The sequence below is a fragment of the Falco punctatus genome (genome assembly GCF_963210335.1).
Source record: "Falco punctatus genome assembly, chromosome: 2".
NCBI classification, from domain to species: domain Eukaryota; kingdom Metazoa; phylum Chordata; class Aves; order Falconiformes; family Falconidae; genus Falco; species Falco punctatus.
The window spans coordinates 95,955,107-95,973,614 of NC_137581.1; the positions used below are offsets into that span (position 1 = coordinate 95,955,107).

General features: G+C 44.6%; 1 protein-coding gene and 1 long non-coding RNA gene across 2 annotated transcripts in view; one reads left to right on the top strand and one right to left on the bottom strand.

Annotated features, from left to right (window-relative positions):
• MID1 (midline 1) overlaps positions 1–18,508 on the top strand; it is a 353,212-nt gene that overhangs the window by 146,552 nt on the left and 188,152 nt on the right. The window lies entirely within an intron of this gene.
• On the bottom strand, positions 6,941–16,713 carry LOC308059490. Its single transcript, XR_013926270.1, has 2 exons — positions 16,652–16,713; positions 6,941–16,621 (listed from the first exon to the last, which is right to left on the bottom strand). It is a non-coding gene; the product is annotated as an uncharacterized lncRNA (long non-coding RNA).

Consider the following 18,508-nt stretch of genomic DNA (forward strand, 5'->3'; position numbering starts at 1 on the left):
CATGCTCTTCTCCAACAGCTGCAGCTGTGTTACAGCAACTTCTGGGCCAGTGCTAAGGGATAAAAGCATTTCCACGTGCTCTTTTCAGAGAGCATGCACGCCTCCCACAGCCTCCAGTGCATCCTCGTTCCCTTGAAATGGATTCAAATACTGAAGCCTGTTAAGTTTAATTATCACTACAAGTCTGGGAGGAAACAAAATCCTATGGCCACTTTAAGCTGTTTCAAAATAGGTACATATAAATCACAAATGTGCAATTACTTACGGGAAATTCAGAAGCCAGCAGAAAGCAGTAATTCATACCAAAGAGAATGATCATAAAACTTACACTGCCTTCTCAACCACGTCTGTAGTGTTTTGCAGTTCCTGGCCTGGTAAACATTGCTACTTAGCGAGGGACTCCCATAGTCAGGACCTGCGCATGATACACTTCCAGTCACAAGGTGCAGCTGGTGACGTGCCATAGGTACCACCTGCCCTCCCAGGCTTCCATAAATAAAGCCATGACCAGGTAGATTCCTATTGGTGCAACTTTGTGCTTTATCCTGAAAATTGTTAAATCCTCATAATTTAAAAAGAAGTCACGGGCAAGAGCTTGTCTTCAGCCTTTTTACCAACCATGTGCAAACCAAAATTTTATTCAGAGAGAGTTTTTGCTTGTGAGAGTATAGAATCGACAGGCAGAATTGAACTCTACAACTCAAGGAGAGTTACAAAGCAGGTATGGTTATTGCGGTGCCCGGTGCAAGGGGGATCACTCCCCCTAACTTGCACGCTCAGTTTTACTCACAGTACATATTTATACAGTGAAGTTGGTTAGTTCCACCCAAAGTCTACACCCACTAACTAATTATTGGTTAGTTGCTTTCTCACTTCAGTTTAAAAGTACAGTTCATTTCAAATTTACTATGCATGCTCCCAGAGCGGGGATCCACCCTCTTCAGGCAGCCATTTGAGTAGGAGGTCATGATCTCCCACTACCACAATTTTTCACCCTGATATCCTTGAGTCTTAACACTTCAGTAGTTTGTTTTCTTTTAGCAGTTAGCAGGTCCTTGTCAGAAGGCTCCTGATTTACATTCATGTGGAGCTCACCTACATCTGTACTGACTGTCCCTTCTTGAAGTACTGACTGAGTAGGCAAGCCCCAGACCTTCTCTCTGCGTGTTGATTGTTCCTGTTATCTATGCAACTCCTGCCTGCAGCAGAGTTTTAGGTTTCTCACTATAATTTGTCACATCAAGTCCCCCCTTTTTCTTTTCCCTTAGCAAATGCTTTTGCTTAAACAATACTACTCTTAGTATGGATTCTGGTAAAATATTTCCCATCTCCTAGCCTTTGCCTTAGCCTATGTTTCTTCCATTCTTCATAACTGTTCCCATTATTTTTTTACACAACCACAGAAAGCATCATAATGTAATACAAATCAATAATCCTAATACAGTAATTGTGATAACTACAAGAAAGAGCTGCTTCAGCCACATAAAATTAGGTAGCCAAGAAGTAAGCTTTTCCCAGCGGTCAGAAAATCCAAAGGAAGTATCATCTAGGCATACATGATGTAATATTTTGGGTTTTATCCAAATTTGTTGCAAGTCTGTTTCAATTCATTTTTCTTGGTTAACATAGACACAGCAAGTTTGATTAATAACCATACACAATCCTCTTTCTTTTGCTAAAAGTATGTTCAGACCCATTCAGTTTTGAAGTACTACATTTCTTAATGAAGAAATTTCTTGCTGTAGAGCGTCTATGGTGAGTTTTCCCATTTGTTCTATCACAGCAGAAATATTTACTATTGCTTTTTCTAACTTACTTACCCCTAATAAAGGAAGAAGCCATCTGGCAAAACTATGGAATCCTGGGGTTTTGGGGGGTCATCAGGGGGTTATTAGTTCCTCATTTAACCAATTTCCATGGGGATCTCAAAACAACCAGTAGAGGATGTGAATGATTAAATATCCTACTTTGGGAAACTAGGTATCCTACCCCACATTCACCTTGCCATCAGTTAGGTAGTCTTTTCCTGGCCCTGCCATCTCCACATAACCACCACAACCCCTGAGGTAAGCATCTATAGGTCTGAATAATGAGCATATCTAGATGCACTTTTCTACATTCCGGGGTAATGCTATATTTTCCTTTTGTATTAGATGGTGTTAGAATTGGCGGGCCACATACACTCCAGTTCAGAGCAGTATAGTTTAAATTGAACCATCCCATCTGTGGAGCATTCGTATCATTCCATCTAATTAATGTAGAATTTTCTAATTTCTGTACTTCATATAAGGGTCCTGCCGTACTATATGGAGATTCATAACAACCAAAACCTTTATGATTAAACGGCCAGCTCCAATTTGTCTGTGATACCATTACACCATATAATGGAAATTCTGTACTACCTCTGGAAAATGCTGAACATACCCAGCAATCTGTCAGATTCAAAGCATTTGTTACATTATGGGTTAATTGTACAGATTCTGGTCCCAAGAATGAGTTCCTACTATACAGAACATTGTTAATCTACCAATGATCAACAGTCTTTTCATTGGATCTGAAGCTGCAGAGGTCTGGTAGGTGTTGATTTCCATTGCGCCTTAGGAGCCTTCTTCACTCTGGTATGATGGATCCAGGATGCTTGTTCCTTAACTCTGCTGTATGGGATGTAAGCAGTACTTGGAAAGAACCTTCCCACTTTTGTTCTAGAGGTGAACCTGAAAGAGATCTGACATATACATAATCTCCTGGCTCAATGTTATGCACAGGTCCATCAAGACCTCAAGCTCCAGTTCCTAAAACTAGTTTTCCTATGTCTCGAAGCTGTTTCTGCATACTTATTTCATAATCTGTAAGTACTTCATTCTCGAACTTGGGCTGATGATCCTGCTTGTATAATATAAGGTCTCCTACACAATATCTCAAAAGAACTTAGCCCTTCTTTAGTTCTGGGCTTGGTTCTAATTCTCAGGAGCATCAGAGGCAATGAATAAGGCCAAGATAAACCATCCTCCTGTCCTGGTTTTACAATTTGCAGCTTAATTAGGTGGTTCATTTTCCACTTGACCACTTGCTTGTGGATTATATGGGGTGTGTAACTGCCAATCTATTCCCAAAAAATTAGTAACTTGCTGAATGACTTTTGCAATGAAGTGTGGCCCCCGATCTGATGAAATTACTGCTGGAACCCCAAATCTCAGTATTATTTCTTGTAATAGTATTTTGGTTACTTCTTTAGCTTTATTGGTTCAGCAAAGGAATGCTTCTGGCCACCCTGAAAAGGCATCCGCCATGACCAGCAGGTATCAAAACCCCCCTTTTCTTGGGAGTTCTAAGAAATCAGTTTGTCACTGTTGCCCTGGATAATTTCCTTTTCCAATTGTCCCAGTTTGATTCATGCTCTCCCTACAATTTTTTCAGTCTAAATATTTATACTATGAGTCAGTGCCCCAATGGGTCTTATTATGTTCTTCCTTCCTCGATGACCCTCTTGTAACAGAGGGGGACATTCCTCACATCAGGGTCTGGCATGGCATATGTTCCCACCGCTCAATGCTTTCTGGATTGCAGCCAACAGCGGAGCTAAAAATTCTTCTTGGTGGCAAACACAGAGGCCAACCCAGTCTTGCCCCTGACTATGGTAGGAGGCACTTGACCAACCTTATTCCTTGCACTTCATTGTCAATGCAGACTTTCATCTGCGCATCCCATAAGGCACTGCTATGGCAAAACACACAGATTTACATTAGTAGTAGAACTACTGCAGAGTGCATTTTATTTTAATTTTCGTGCCAATATCCCCCACAGCACTGCTAACCAAGCGATATTTTTTTTATCCGAACTGGGCAGGCCCCCCTTTTCATTTCTACTGTAACATGCAAAGCATTTTTCACCTTACCTGGAATTTATTCCCAGATATACCTGGTTAAAGATTTGTTTTACTTCAGGAGGTCCTCTTTTCCACTTTTCTGTTCAATTAAAGATAAGCTCAAGATTTCAATTAATTGATCATCTTTAACTTTTAGTTCCATTTCTCCTTCTCTAAATGTCTAGATGTTCTAATAAATCTCATTCCAACAAAGATTTTGATGAATTTGGCATTCCTGTTTGTTTTCTTAATTTGTAGTTTGAAGGTTTCAGAATGCTTTTTCCTGACAGACAGTAGCTCCCACAACTGTAACAAATTCTTTTCTCACTGAAGTTTAACACCAAACAAGTTGCTCCTGTATCCACTAAAAATTCCATCATATTTTTCTCTAGTCCCTAGCTTTAATTTAACCAGTGGATCTGCTAGGGTAGATTCCCCAGGTCCTTGTAAATCTAGTTCTAATCCAGTCACCGGAACCTCCTGATGGCTCTTTAGTTTAGGGCAATCTCACTTCCAGTGCCCACGTTGCCTACATTATGCACATTGATCTGGTCTCACAGGAGAGGGATTACTTTTTCACCTCTGCCTGACATTCCTCCTCTGCCTCTGTCTCATCTTTTCATATTAGCACCTCTACTAGTTTTCACTTTTCCCAAAGCAGCTACCATAGCTGAGGCTACAGCAAGACCCAGTTTGATTTTTCACCATCTTATCTTGATTTCTGTGAAGTGTCTTGCATCTGTCACTGTATTTTCTATTAATGACCTTGATGACAAATATAAGAAGAAGGTTTTTGGTTGAAAAGTGTATTGCTAGTTTCAAATGAAAGAGTGGCTACTTCTCTTGGGTTCGGTCACCTTCTCTGTTCATAAAACATAAAAGGGAAAGCTCAATCCAAAAGGCTGTGAAGAAGCATAGAGCTGTTAAGAGCACACCATCAGACTGACGGGGTTGGTACATCTACACTACTCAGCGACGGATCTTGGGAATGCTCAGAAACACCCTCTTCTCCTTCATCTACCCATAACTTGTGGGCACAATTGCTTAAAGCATTTTGTGTCAATATCCTCTGGGTGTTGTCTTTGCATGTTCTTGGTGACATGTTAAGTCAGTTGGCTGAGTATCACTGAGGTACTAAACTGGCAGATACGCTTACATATGCAAGGAGCCATATGTGGTGGAAAGTGGCCTCTCAAATAGGTTGGGTTCAAGCTCCCAGGTCCAGCGTTTGTACAGACAGAGATGCAGCTTTGAGAACTGCCACTTGGTGAGTTTAGTCCGCACTCTGAAATGCGTGCTTGTCCTGCTGAGAGCCTGAGACCACTATCAAAATGGATGCACTGGGAGTGTCCAGGAGCATACTGGCAAGATGGCAAGATGGAGTTTCTGCAGCATGCCTTTGCATATGCGTGTGAAAGGCAGAGTGGGAACAAAGACTCCTCAGATTCAGAATATGCTTGATTCTTAAACATTTCAAGAAACTATTTGGCCTTTGACATTGATGACATACCATAGATTGCTAATAATAGCATGCCTGAACTTTTGTTAGAAAAATAAGCACATCCTTCGGTAATTCCCACACTCCTAGGTTAAATCACCACAACATCATTAATGCCAGGGCTGATGAAATACAGAGAAATAGTAAAACCTCAGCAGAATAAAATTTGTTCTCCTTTGAGGGGTCTTTTTTATGAGACAGAAAAGAGGAACAATAAGGTGTCAGCTAGCCATTGTCAGCACCACTGCTCTTGAACACAGATAGGGGTGCTCTTGCTGTCCCACCCTCCTCACAAGTGTCAAGATCTTGCACAAAGCTGCTGATGTTCTGCAGAGTTATTATGGCAAATGCAGTTTCATTAACTGCCCCGGAAATAAAGGAAGCATGAGTAAGAGGAAGACTTCACCGAAGTAAGATAGAGGAATTCCTGGAAGGAAATGCTAGTAATAGACAACCTTGGAAAGGAAGCTCAGTCGGAAGGTTAGGTTGTGCTGCTTTTGTTTGTTTTGGTTTTAAGCTTGGGTATTAATTCTAGGTCTGCGTGTTTTCTAAGTACAGGTGTAAGGACTCAGCCTCTTCACGTCCACAAATAGAATGGGACAGATTATTTACAAAGGGAGAAATAATGGGATTTATGCCAAATCCCCTAATATTTACTATTCATACACCTAGGAAGAAATGAGTAACAGAAATCTGTGAGTGCAGATAGGGATAGAAGTTCATTTCACTATGAGGACACTTTTTTTGTGTGTGAATCTTGGAAGATGTAGTAATTAACAGAAAAATTTTGTTTCCACAGTCTCTCTCTCTCTATATATATAAGCTAGCTGCCGTGGTCCTGAACTCACTTCTCACCTGTCCAGACGTGACATTCAAAACCATGTTGTTTGTTTGATACAAAAATTTCCAGTGTTTGCGTTTGCTGGATACCTCTGAAGAAAAGAAAAAAAAAAAAGTGTTAAATCAGGAAAGAGAGAAGGAATCTGAAAATGAGCAAGACGGATTGATATCTATATACCTACCTTCACGTGGAAGGGTTTGAGTTATCCTGAGGTTAACTTGCTATCTCCTTTATGCTGACTATCAGGATATCCTCTTGCTATAGGCTAACGTGGAATGCACTCTGCTTTAATGGTCAGAGTTCAGTGGTTTCATCATCACCAGCAGCAGAAAGCTGGTCCTTAACAAGAAATTTTTTGTCCCAAGGGGCTAGGCGTATGCTGGAAAGAAAATGGATCACGAATTTCAAGTATGCAAACTCTTGTGGGCTTTTAAGACTGTAACCACAGAGAAATTGCACCATAGAGACTTCACGGTGGTAGCAGTGCTGGGGCGGGCATAAATGGAGCGTACCCCCTGAACGGGCCAGTAATGTCATTCCTTTACAATCATTTAAACTAGGAGAAAGAGAGTTGCCATTTCAAACTTACGGTGTCTTCTCTTTAAATGTAGACAGCAGCTTTACGCATTAGAAATGTAGAAGCAGAGCTCATAGCACATCTTGGGAATAAATGGAAGGGAGATCTCTTACAAAGGTGGCACTACTGGCAGGAATCAAGACAACTGCCTGCTGTATATGTTTTGGAAACTTTATTTTAACCTAGCGAAATCCTGAAACTCAGACCACAACTACAGAACTGCTCACTTTTCCCTGCCAACTGGAAGTTTTTGCAGTTCCTCCACGAAACCGGTGTCGTGGCTGCCTTGAAGGGAGCCCACCGAGCGCTCCCGTTCCTCTTCTGAGGCGCCTGACATCAAGGGTTGCAGAGTGGCTCAGTTCCGTCGGCTGGGAGAGGCTGGTCGTCTGGCCGGCAGGCGAGCGGCCTGGTGGCCGGCAGGCCAGGCAGGCGGGCAAGCAGGCCAGGCAGGTCAGTGGCGGGCTGGCAGGGCGGCCGGCAGGCGGGCAGGCTTCAGCACAGCCCGGCCTCCGGCAAGCACAGGCGCTGGCCGGGGGCAGGTCGGTGGTCGGCAGGCCGGGCCGGCAGGCGGGCAGGTCGGTGGTAGCCTGGCAGGCCTGGCGGGCTAGCAGGCTGTCCGGCACCCCCGCGGGCAAGTCGGGCGAGTCGGCGCTAGGCAGGACGACCAGCAGGGAGGCCAGCAGCCACGGAGACAGGGCGCGCAGGCCCACAGCTGGCTGGCAGTCACGGTAGCCAGGCCGGTGGTGGGCAGCCAGGCTGGCAGGGCGGCTGCCAGGCTGCTGGCCATCAGGCTGGGCGGCAGACATCCAGCCTCGTAGCCCTGGCCGGCAGGCGAGTGAGGTGGCGGCCGCCAGAGGCTGCTGTGCGCTCGGCTACGGGGCTGCCCGGCCGTGCTGCGCCCAACGGCTCCGAGCGGCTGCGCGGGCTCCGCGGGCCCCGGCACGGCTCGGGGCAAGGGCTGCGCGGCCGGGCCCGGGCCCGCGCCTCGGTGCTGCGGCCTCGGGTCCGCGCTCCTGAGGGGTGCAGGGGAGATCAGGGGCGGGCGGGCGGAATCTTCGGGAGCAGCGTCTCCTTCGGGCCTTCTGATGGCTTTTCCAGGGTTCGTGCATTCGTGAGTTTGGTGTTCGTGGGTTTCTTGCTCTGTTTTAACATAGAGGCCTTATTTGCGGGCAATACTTCCAGTTCTTTCCTTTCCCACTTCCCTGGCTCATCAGGTGCCACCCCATCCACTTTTTCACGCTTATTCCTGCAATCGCCACTTATTCTGTAAGTGCCCCCAGTACCTAAACAGCCAAAACAGTGGCAGCATCGTTCTCACAGAGGATATCCAGCCTGATAAACAGAGGCTTAGCTGTAGGTTTGGGAACAAATTTTCTGAAAATTGTTAATTCTGGTGGCTGGCTTCAGCATCACCTCCCAACCTCCTCGCAAGGCAGGCTGCTGGGTGCTGAGGAACCAGGCGGCAACAAAAGACATTTTTACACTTCAGAAGGGAGCCCAAACACCGCGTGAGCACGGACAGGTTATTTTGTGGATAACGGAAGTGGCGCTTGTAGGACAAACACGACAATTTTACCTCTGCTAACTACAGCACAACAAAGCTTCTTGCTGAACGCTTATTATTGTATTTGCAGATCGACTTCATATGTGGTACCACATGTGCTTATTGTTGTTGCGTTGTGATTTCAAGCTTTTATGAAGTGATAAGCCACACATTAATAGTTTTAACAGAAGGTGCTCTACTTGTTAACATGGTAACACCTTGTGAGAACAAGATGTTATGTCCATTTTTGGCTCTAGAAATAGGCAACATTCTGCATTTCAGAATACGTGAGTGCCTAGTTAGTACTTAGATCTGCTCAATATATTACCTTCCACAAATGCCTACTCTCTTGCTCCGTCCCGCTATAAAAATCTGCCGCCTCAGACTGCAAAATATGAATTAATTTCCCAGCAATCTCTGTGGGTACAAGCTGTGAAGGTGGATCTGGAAGGTGCAAGCACATTTGCTCTTGCTTAATCTTTCTCAAATCTGAACTGATTACTAACACTAGTGTAGTAACAGGTGTTCAAATATGTCCAAGTAAGCTCTTACCCTAGCTTGGAGAAATCTTTTTTTTTCCCCTGATCACAATCAGGTTATCAGTGGCACATGGATAAAGTCTTAGTCATGGTCAGCTCGCTAAAAATTGTGCTGTTACTACTGTGAATGAGTTTCATAGTAGCGGGATCCCACCCTATGACTGCAGCCGATGTCAAGGAAAACTTTCAAAATAAAGCACCAGGTAGATGACGGTCACAGTGGCCCAAGAAAAGTCAAACAGTGGTAGTTGCATCGCAGTATAAATCAGGGAACTTCCTATTTGTTCACGTTCTGCATATCTTAATAAACAACGTAAAATCAAAATAGGTTAGCCTATTAAAACTTTTCTTTAGTTGCATCACAAGGGGACAGACAATGGTAAAAAATATCAAATTTGATGTCTTTACTGTAAAGGCTTTCTACCTGCCCTTCTGAGTAGGCAGTGCTTGGAAGCATTTGCCTGTGAGTAATTGTGCTTCTTTTGGCTGGGAGAGATTTAATTTTCTTCCTGGTAGCTACTGCGGGGCCGGCTATCTTTTGGATTTGTGCTGGAAACAGCATTGTTAGTACAGGGATGTTTTAGTTACTGCTGAGCTCTTACGCAGAGCCAAAGGCTTTTCTGCTTCCCACCCCACCCCACCCCACCAGCGAGCAGGCTGGGGGTGCACAAGGAGTGGGGAGGGGACACAGCGGGGACAGCTGACCCCAAATGACCCAAGGGATATTCCATACCATCTGATGCCCTACTCTGCATATAAGGCTGGGGGAAGAAGGAGGAACCGGGGGACACACAGACACAGACACACACACACACGGAGTGGTGGTGTTTGTCTTCCCAACTAACTGTTACGCATGATGGAGCCCAACTTTCCTGGGCATGGCTGAACACCTGCCTGCCGGTGGGAAGCGGTGAATGAATTCCTTGCTTTGCTTTGCTTGTGTGTGTGGCTTTTGCTTTACCTCTTAAAGCGTCTTTATCTCAACCCACCGTTTTTTCTCACTTTGACTCTTCCAGTTCTCTCCCCTACCCCACCATGGAGGAGTGAGCAAGTGGCTGCATGGTGCTTAGTTGCTGGCTGGGGTTAACCCACAACAGTAACATCCGATTAAACTGTCATGATCTGACGTGACATATTTTTCTCTCTATTTGCATACCTGATAATAGACTTCCTAAATATCACCTTCATGTCCATGGGCAAAAATGTAACCCATCTGAAAGAAAGGTTAGATCAGATGCTGGTGATGAGACAATCTCAGGGCTGCGTCTGAATGTGAGACAAAAGGTTGAGGCCATTAAAAGCTATAGGGTCTGTTGCCATGCTAATGTTGAGTTCTTTGTGTAGTGCAGGCTTTTGCCTTGTAAACATGTTTCCATGACTCATTAAGCCCTCTGAAATAAAAGCTCTCACAATTCCAGTGGAGCAGTCATTTTTCGATTTAATGATAAACAGGCGAGATAATGAGCTACCTAACTTGTCCCCTTTTCTGAAGGAGAACGGTTAGTGACCTCTCCTTTCTCTTAGCAGTACCAAAATCCACTTTAATTGAAAGATGAAGGAATGGAAAGTCCTTGACAAAATAAAAGGGGTGAGTAGGCAAATGCCGGTGGGGCGACTAATATCTTACGCAACAAGTAAGAATATAGATTTGGTGAACCTATTTAGTAGTCAGCTTAAGAGAATATAGTAACCATGGCAACCCCTTATCACCTGTTTGAGACACTGCAACATCTGAATGAAATGAGCACCAAATGCCCTGCTAATATTTGTAAATTGCTGATGATACTGTCTCTTGGAGAGAACTACACTGAAAGAGAAAGCTGTAAAAATGCTTGAGATTCACGATTCCCCTGTCTACTCCTTTGCCTTCTACTTTATTTCTACAGATCTCAGTTGTATTTATCAAAAGCAAAAAGATTCATGGGTGCAAGGAGTCAGTGGAGGGAGCAGGGCGGAGGACATGCATCACTCTTCACCTACAGCATGCCCGTGATTAAGTGCCCTTGGTTAAGTGCTCTGAAGGCTTTAGTGGCTGGTGGCGGCCAAACAGAGGCAACATAAAAGGGAAGGTTTCTGAAAGAAGTTGAACGTGGGAACTCACAGGACGGCACCCAAAATAACCAGGCAAGTGCAGATCCCTTCCTTGAAGCAGTTACCAATTTACAAAGACAGTTGTGCCATTTGTTTCATTTGGAGGCTTCTCAACCACATAAAGCTGTAACAATAAGGATCTCTCTGGCTATAGTGACAGCTTCTGCCATTTTAGGCTTTGCATTTCAAGTGCTGCCCCTTCCTTCTCAGCTTCCAAGCTGTATATGGTCTCAGGGCTTTATGTTTCTGAAGTCTAGAATGTGAGTATGGCAGGTGAATTTTTCTGTGGGGTTATTTCTGTGCCCCACAGGCCTAGAGGTAAGGATGCTGCGATGGCCTGCTGAGCTCCCCTGCTGAAGTGATGTCACATTTTCCCAAAGGACTCTGTGCTCTGTCCTTTGTCGTGGTGGACTTTATTTTCCCAGTTTATAAACTACTTGAGAGGCGGGTGGTTATCAATTATCTGAAGATCCCAGTGAATTCAGAGTTCTTTTGGAAAAATATACATGGAAACCGTGTTTAAATCATGAAAATCTTTCATTTTGAACCCTCAGTATGATTCTTGCTTCTCTGTCGTTTCAGTGTGACGTGCAGTATACCACGTATATTTGCTTCCCCTCCTGAGTACGCATGCAGAAGGAGGGTAGCAAAATCAGGGACTGCCAAGTGATTTGGTAATTGAGAAACATGACTGCACAATTCAGCCTAATTCCTCTGTATGTGCTGAGGGATCTGCATGCCTAACTCTGGTCTGCAGCACCATGTAGTATCAAGTTCTTCGCTGTTGATGGCAGGTGGTAGGTGGGAAACTGGGAGCACTGAAAGCGTGGGTGGCTGGAGCTGACGGGATTGTCAGAACATCACTCCCCTTTCCCACTGACATAAAGGACTTCCTTGGTGTGCAAGAGGTGTGAAAAAGACCTTTATGAGATGCGAGTGAGGACCTTTGCGTATCATTGTAGTTTCATAGCATATTACAGAAAAATATGAGCTAAGGAAGATGTTGGGACAAGAGGGAGAAAGACTATGAGCATATGTGACAAGGGGCTGCCCTAGGGATCAAAATCTACGTGAAATGGCTTAGCAGGCATGCATCAACCTTCACTGTTAGAATAATATGCAGTAGCAGCTGTTTCTGTACTTTTAATTACTGCTGTTGGTGCAAATTAACGATGTCGCAGAGTGCGTTGCAGGCAAGGGTTCAAATCTTTGAGTGTCCCCGTAACTAAACACGTATAATTCGTGAAACAGGACATACTGGGCAGTATCTGCAAATTTCAGCATTGGAGTGACAAATGCAAACTAATAATATACTGTGGAAGTAAGAGATGCAAGAATTAGAGCCTAGTGGTAGGCATGGGGCTTCATATTCCACAAGTCTTACCCAAATCAGGTTTTCTGAGTATATTCATGAAAAAGCCTAATCCCATCTATGAAAATACAGTTTTCATTGACCAGTCTGTGGTTTTTATTGGAGTATTCTTTTTTTATAAGGGTAGCTTTTAAAACAAGAATCAAAGGACTGGATTATAAAACTGGTTTGCCTGGAACCTGAAGAAGTACATAATCTTTGCAGTCATTGTCTTTTATTGCCAGTGCCATTTAACATAAAGGGAGGCCTGAAGAGGGGACACGTCTGGAACTGTGAGCTAAATAAAGTAAAAATTCTTTTGGAAACTGGTAAACCTACGCTATCTATGTCTGTAATTAAAAGGAACGAGGTACAGTGGCTCACAAAAGTACCATCTGAAAACGGTTCAAAGGTTAAAAAAGGGCTACTTGACACAGATAGAAGGGTGAGACCCGAACACACCAGTCCTCCCAGGGCAGTCCTCCCAGTGGGCCTATTTATTAAGTATACCATCACAAACCCTTCCTTATCTGGTGTACACATAAATAATTTTAAGCAATGCTCCTGGTGAGAATAAGTGTCAATGGGATAGGGAAGACTCTCTGAAACGGTCAGTGACTGTTAATGTTACGCAACAGTTACTGTTGTGACTAATGTCTTGTGGCATGTGTCCACATCCTTGATTTACTTAGTTTAACATCCTTTGGTAAGAAGGTTCTTCAGATTTTCCTCTAAATTCTTTGCCTCTTTTTCTCCCTTGAAATTAGAAGAATGTGATTTTTTGTGTGTGTGTCTGTGTGTTAAACTTCCCACATAAGTATATTCCATATTCAGTACCACGGGCCTTGCTGAAGCAGTGGGAAGGGATAGTAATTTGCTATTTCATAGGCGATCTGACCTGATGGTAACCCCAGCAAACTCCAGAAGCTTATGAGTCAAATCATGACTCACATACATTGGCAAATTCTCAGCGGTGTCTTGTAGGTTTTCCTAGGCAGAGTCTAAGGACTTCAGGTCTGGGTTTAGGCTTTTTTTTGTCATCCCCCAGCCCACCCCTGCACACCTCATCTCACCACAAACATTGCAAGCCAATTTATATCCTGGCTGGGGAAATATTTCACTCGATTATAGGGGAGACAGCCTTAAGATTCCTTTCTCTTTCACAGACAAATTCCACACATATACATTTATTTTCTCTTGAAGAATTTGAAAGTATTTCTCTTACACATTCATGCATGTGTGCACGCATGCACACACAATTTTCCAGAAATAATCCCAGCAGTCTACCTGTTGCATTGTCTGATTGATACTGCCTTCCCGCCTCTGGCTACTTATATTTAGCCCAGAAACTTGCAGTCACATCTACAAAGATTAGTCTTTTTGCGTCTTTCATTCCTGCTTATAGAAAAGCCTGTGCGGCCCTGATGACAATGATGTTTAAAGATGTTCTAGTATTTTTAGATTCATTGTCTCCTTTACTATCCTCAGGGAAATAAAGGCAGCTTCAAAACACCGTCTGAAAATCAAAGTGGAGGACATGAAATGCCTTGCCCATGGACACACGTGCAGCCCACAGGTTGCAGTTTGTATTACTATTGTTCAAGATACAATCCTGAGTCACTTTTACTTCACAGGGTTTCCATGTGACTTTGTTGCTGCATAGCTGACAGACAGGTAACTTTTGCATCGCCTGTCCCAAGAAGCTGCCTGTTTCACAGAAGCCCTTTTTCCATGTGGCCAGCAGCTGACACGGGTAGCCGGGGCACTGGAGAGAAGAGAGAAAGGAGAATTCCCTACAAGAATATTCCTGGGGAGGTTCAACTGCAAAAAGTAATGTTCTCATGAAATTAGGTTTCATGAGAAAACACAGATTGCTGGCAAATTTTTCTGCCTAGAAAAATGGAAGTGAAGATGTTAGTCTGACTTGAGCTTTTAGACAGCTTCGGCTCTGTTGATCTGAGCTGAAACATGGGATTTCAGGTCACTGAAACATTGATTGGTCATCCTTCCAGTGGCATTTTACTTTGTGGGATTTGTAGAGAGATGCCTGGGCTCCTTTTTACCTCAGTGTGACCAAAGCTGTGTAGGTTGGTTCCAGAGAAATACAGCAGAACTTTGAAGTAGCGAGTGTTTTCTGAGAACAAGAAATGTGGAGAAGAAAAAATGGTGCAGCAATATTCCAGTTGTTCATGCTAATAGCTTGCCTCAGCAGGGGTTTGAAAAGGTATTGAAATGCTGGCATTTCTTGTGTCTTGGAAAGTTCTGCAACACTGAGCACATCTCTCTGTAATTCTTCCCGGACGTGGTTTAGTCCTGACAGGGCTTAGAGTTTCTCATTTCTGGCACAGACTCCTGCATGGCATATGCTATGTCTAAGCTGCTGTGTGCAGGTTGAAGAAAAACTCTTCAGAGCAGAATGGTTTGTGAGAATGTCACACATTTTCTGGAAAACCTGTGGTTAGGGGGTTTCATTTGGAAAGGAGGGATTTGCGTGGTTCAATGCTCTCAGCTAGCACATGGTACCTGCTTGCTTCAGGTGACAATTTATCCGTTTAGGTTCTAACTTGTTTCAGTGAAATTGTGGCCAGATGATTCTTCGCTGAAACCATGCAGTCATGTGTTTGGATATAGTTACTCCTGGAATAGCAAAATGGTATTGGTTCTGACAGCTGCTCTTTGATGCTGGACTCTAAAAGTCATATATCATACAACTTTGGTCACTTGACATGCAGTTTGCTTAGCTTGAGTCATTACGTGACTAATTTTTGCAACTGGTCGCTAAATAAGCAGTTGGTACAAAATGCAATGAAATAGAGCTACTTTCTTTTCTATGCTGCTAGGGGTTACAGAGATGTAAGACAATTCTTGTTGCTTTATCATTCCTGTTTCCATGGAGGCTTCTTAAGACTGGACTATTAAGAAAAATCTGGTGTCATCTAACTGTGTTATATTACTTCTAAGAGTAATAAGGTTTAATTATCACTGAAGTATCAACTAATTGTAAAACCCTAGTAAATAAAAGGGAGAAACCATGGTAAAATAATGATGATTTCTATTTAATTCTGCATGTATACTGTTCTAGTTTCAGCAGGGATGGAGTTAAGTTTCTTCTTAGTAGCTAGCACAGTGCTGTGTTTTGGCTCTGATGTGAGAACAATGTTGATAACCACACAGAGGTTTTTAGCTGTTGCTGGGTGATGTTTAAGTCAAGGACTTTTCATTTTCTTGGGCTTTGCCAGCAAGAGGACCTGAGGGACACAAGAGACTGGGAGGGGACACAGCCAGGACAGGTGACTTGAACCAGCCAAAGTGGTGTTCCATATCATGGGATGTCATGCTTGGTTTATAAACTGAGAGGGTTAGCTGGGAGGGAGTGTTGCTCAGTGCTGGCTGGGCATTGGTCAGCAGGTAGTGAGCAGTTGTACTGTGCATCACTTGGTTGTTTGGGTTTTTTTTTTTTCCTTTTCTCTTTTCCTTTGGATTTTACCCCTTTTCCCCACCTTTCTATTTTATTTGTTACTATTGTTATTGTTACTATTGTTGTTCTTACCTCTTTATTCTTTTTAAATTTCTAAATTGTTCTTTTCTCAACCCTCAGGTTTTACATTCCTTTCTGATTCTACTCCCCACCACTCCAGGTGGCAGGGAGTTAGCAAGTGGCTGTGTGGTGCTGGGCTGCCGGCTGGGGTTAAACCAGGACAGTCCATTTGGGCACCCAGCATGGGGCAGGAAGGGTTGAGATAAGGACAGGTCTAATCAGACTGTTTTTAGATTCAATTGTTTGCAGTATTCATTGTATTAAATTAATAGTAATTGGCTACAAAGATGGATTATCTGCTTTTGAATTTGCTGCCCATGATCTCAGGGTTGAATGGGCTTGTTTATTTGCAGTGTGCACTCCATTTTGTGTTGTTTATATTGAGACTTGGGCTAAAGTTATTTTCGTGTTGTACTGTATAGTACTAATCTATAATATGATGGGCTCATTGGTTGTGTAACTATTCTGGTCTGTGCAGTAGGTGTTGTCACCTCTGTCTGGTGGCCCCTGTGGGGGAATGCCAACAACGGCACCTTTGGGTTTGTTTTCCCAGAGAGTCAGCCTGTGGGTGGGGTCCTCACCTCCTCCTTCCCCTCAAGGCTAATTAAAAAAATGCTTAGGATTTTAGGAAGCTCTGAGTATCTTTGGTCCGATGGCAGCTCCATAGTGTCAGTTCTGAGCCTAGTGATAGGAATACTGAATTCCGCCTTCGTGGCGTCCTGGATCTGGTGGAATTTTAAGCAACAAACTGTAACTACAGCTCCAACCCCTGCGGCAGCTGCTGCAGCCGCTCCAGCTGCCGCTCCACCCGCAGCCGCCGCTCCAGCTCCTGTGGCAGGCGCTGTGGCCGCTGCGGCCCCTGCTCCAGCCGCTGCTCCAGCCCCTACGGCCCGGGCTCCAGCCGCTGCTCCAGCCGCTGCGGCCGCTGCTCCAGCCCCTACGGGCCCTGCTCCACTCCAGCCGCTGTGCCCCCTGCTCCAGCCGCTGCTCCAGCCCCTACGGGCCCTGCTCCACTCCAGCCGCTGTGCCCCCTGCTCCAGCCGCTGCTCCAGCCCCTACGGGCCCTGCTCCACTCCAGCCGCTGCGCGCCCTGCTCCAGCCGCAGCTCCAGCCCCCGCAGCCGCCGCTGCAGCTGCTCTAGCCCCTGTGGCAGGCATTCCAGCTACTTTGGCCTTTGAAAAGAGTGATGCAGAAGACCGACTGGTGTCAGTGTTAGTGGCCCTGTAGATAAAAGGAAATGGAAATGGAAAGCAGCTTGTTCGGTAAAGGAGGGTGAAGGAGCAGGCCCATCATGTGAACAAGATGAAGAAAGTGAACAAGAGGGAACCTCCCGATCTCTATCTCTGAGTGAACGGCGGGATATGTGGAAAGATTATGTCCATCAACCAGGTGAACACATTATCACCTGGTTGCTTTGACGCTGGGATAATGAGGCTCACAGTATAGACTTGGAGAGGAGGGAAGCCAAGCAGCCAGGATCACTTGCTAGAGAAAGGGGCATTGGTAGGGCAATTGGAAAAGGAGCGCAAATAACCAGTCTCTGCAAGCGACTTCTGTTAAGTGTGAAGGAAAGGTATCTGTACAAGGAGGATATTACATGTCGTCCAACCAAGTGGACTGCAAAAGAAAAGTGTATTCAGTACTTGAGAGAATTGACTGTGAAAGAGATGATCTATTATAACTTGAATGATCCAAAGTCACCCATAGATCCTGATCAAATATGCCATATATCCATATGCAATATGCCATTTCGCATATGCCAACTCATTGGCAGTAATGGGTTGGTCTGACACTGCACCACCAACAGTGGATGAAATGATTCATCAGCTCTGAGACTATGAAGATAGTGTCTCCACCTCCCTCATCTCAGCTGTAGAGAAAATGGTCCACCATCTTAACAAGAATATGTCCGACTCTCCACCAAAACAGACTCGCATCTCAGCTATCAACTGTAGACGCCCTTCTGTTTGGAGGGGATAATACAGAAAATACACACCACAAGGTACTCTGTGGTTTTATCTGCAAGACCACGGAGAGGACATGAGGAGGTGGGATAGAAAACCTGCCTCAGTTCTAGAGGCATAAATGCGTGACCTACAAGGAAAAACAGTCACAAGTAAAGAGTTTTCCAGGGAAGTTGCTGCTCCACTCTCCAGAGGACAATTTTCCAGTCAGAATTACAGGGCTGACTTTACTCTTGATCCTGTGAAAAGGAATTCTAACCCATTCTGAAAACATGTAAGTGAGTGGAACCACTCCACGCTACATCTGTTTAGTACCGCTAGCCATCCGTGTGTGGAGTCCTTAGGCCAGGATTAGAGGGACCCTGCCTCCAGCCAGGTGGGGGACAGGGATAACCAGGTTTATTGGAATATGTGGATCCGATGGCCTGGCACATCGGACCCACAGGAATATAAAGCTTTAGTAGATACAGGTGCACAGTGTACTTTAATGCCATCAAGCTATGAAGGGGCAGAGCCAATCAGTATTTCTGGAGTGACGGGGGGATCTCAGCAGCTAACTGTATTGGAGGCTAAAATAAGCTTGACCGGGAATGAGTGGCAAAAACATCCCATTGTGACTGGCCCAGAAGCTCCATGTATCCTTGGCCTAGACTGTCTTAGGAGAGAGTATTTCAAGGATCTGAAGGGGTATTGGTGGGCTT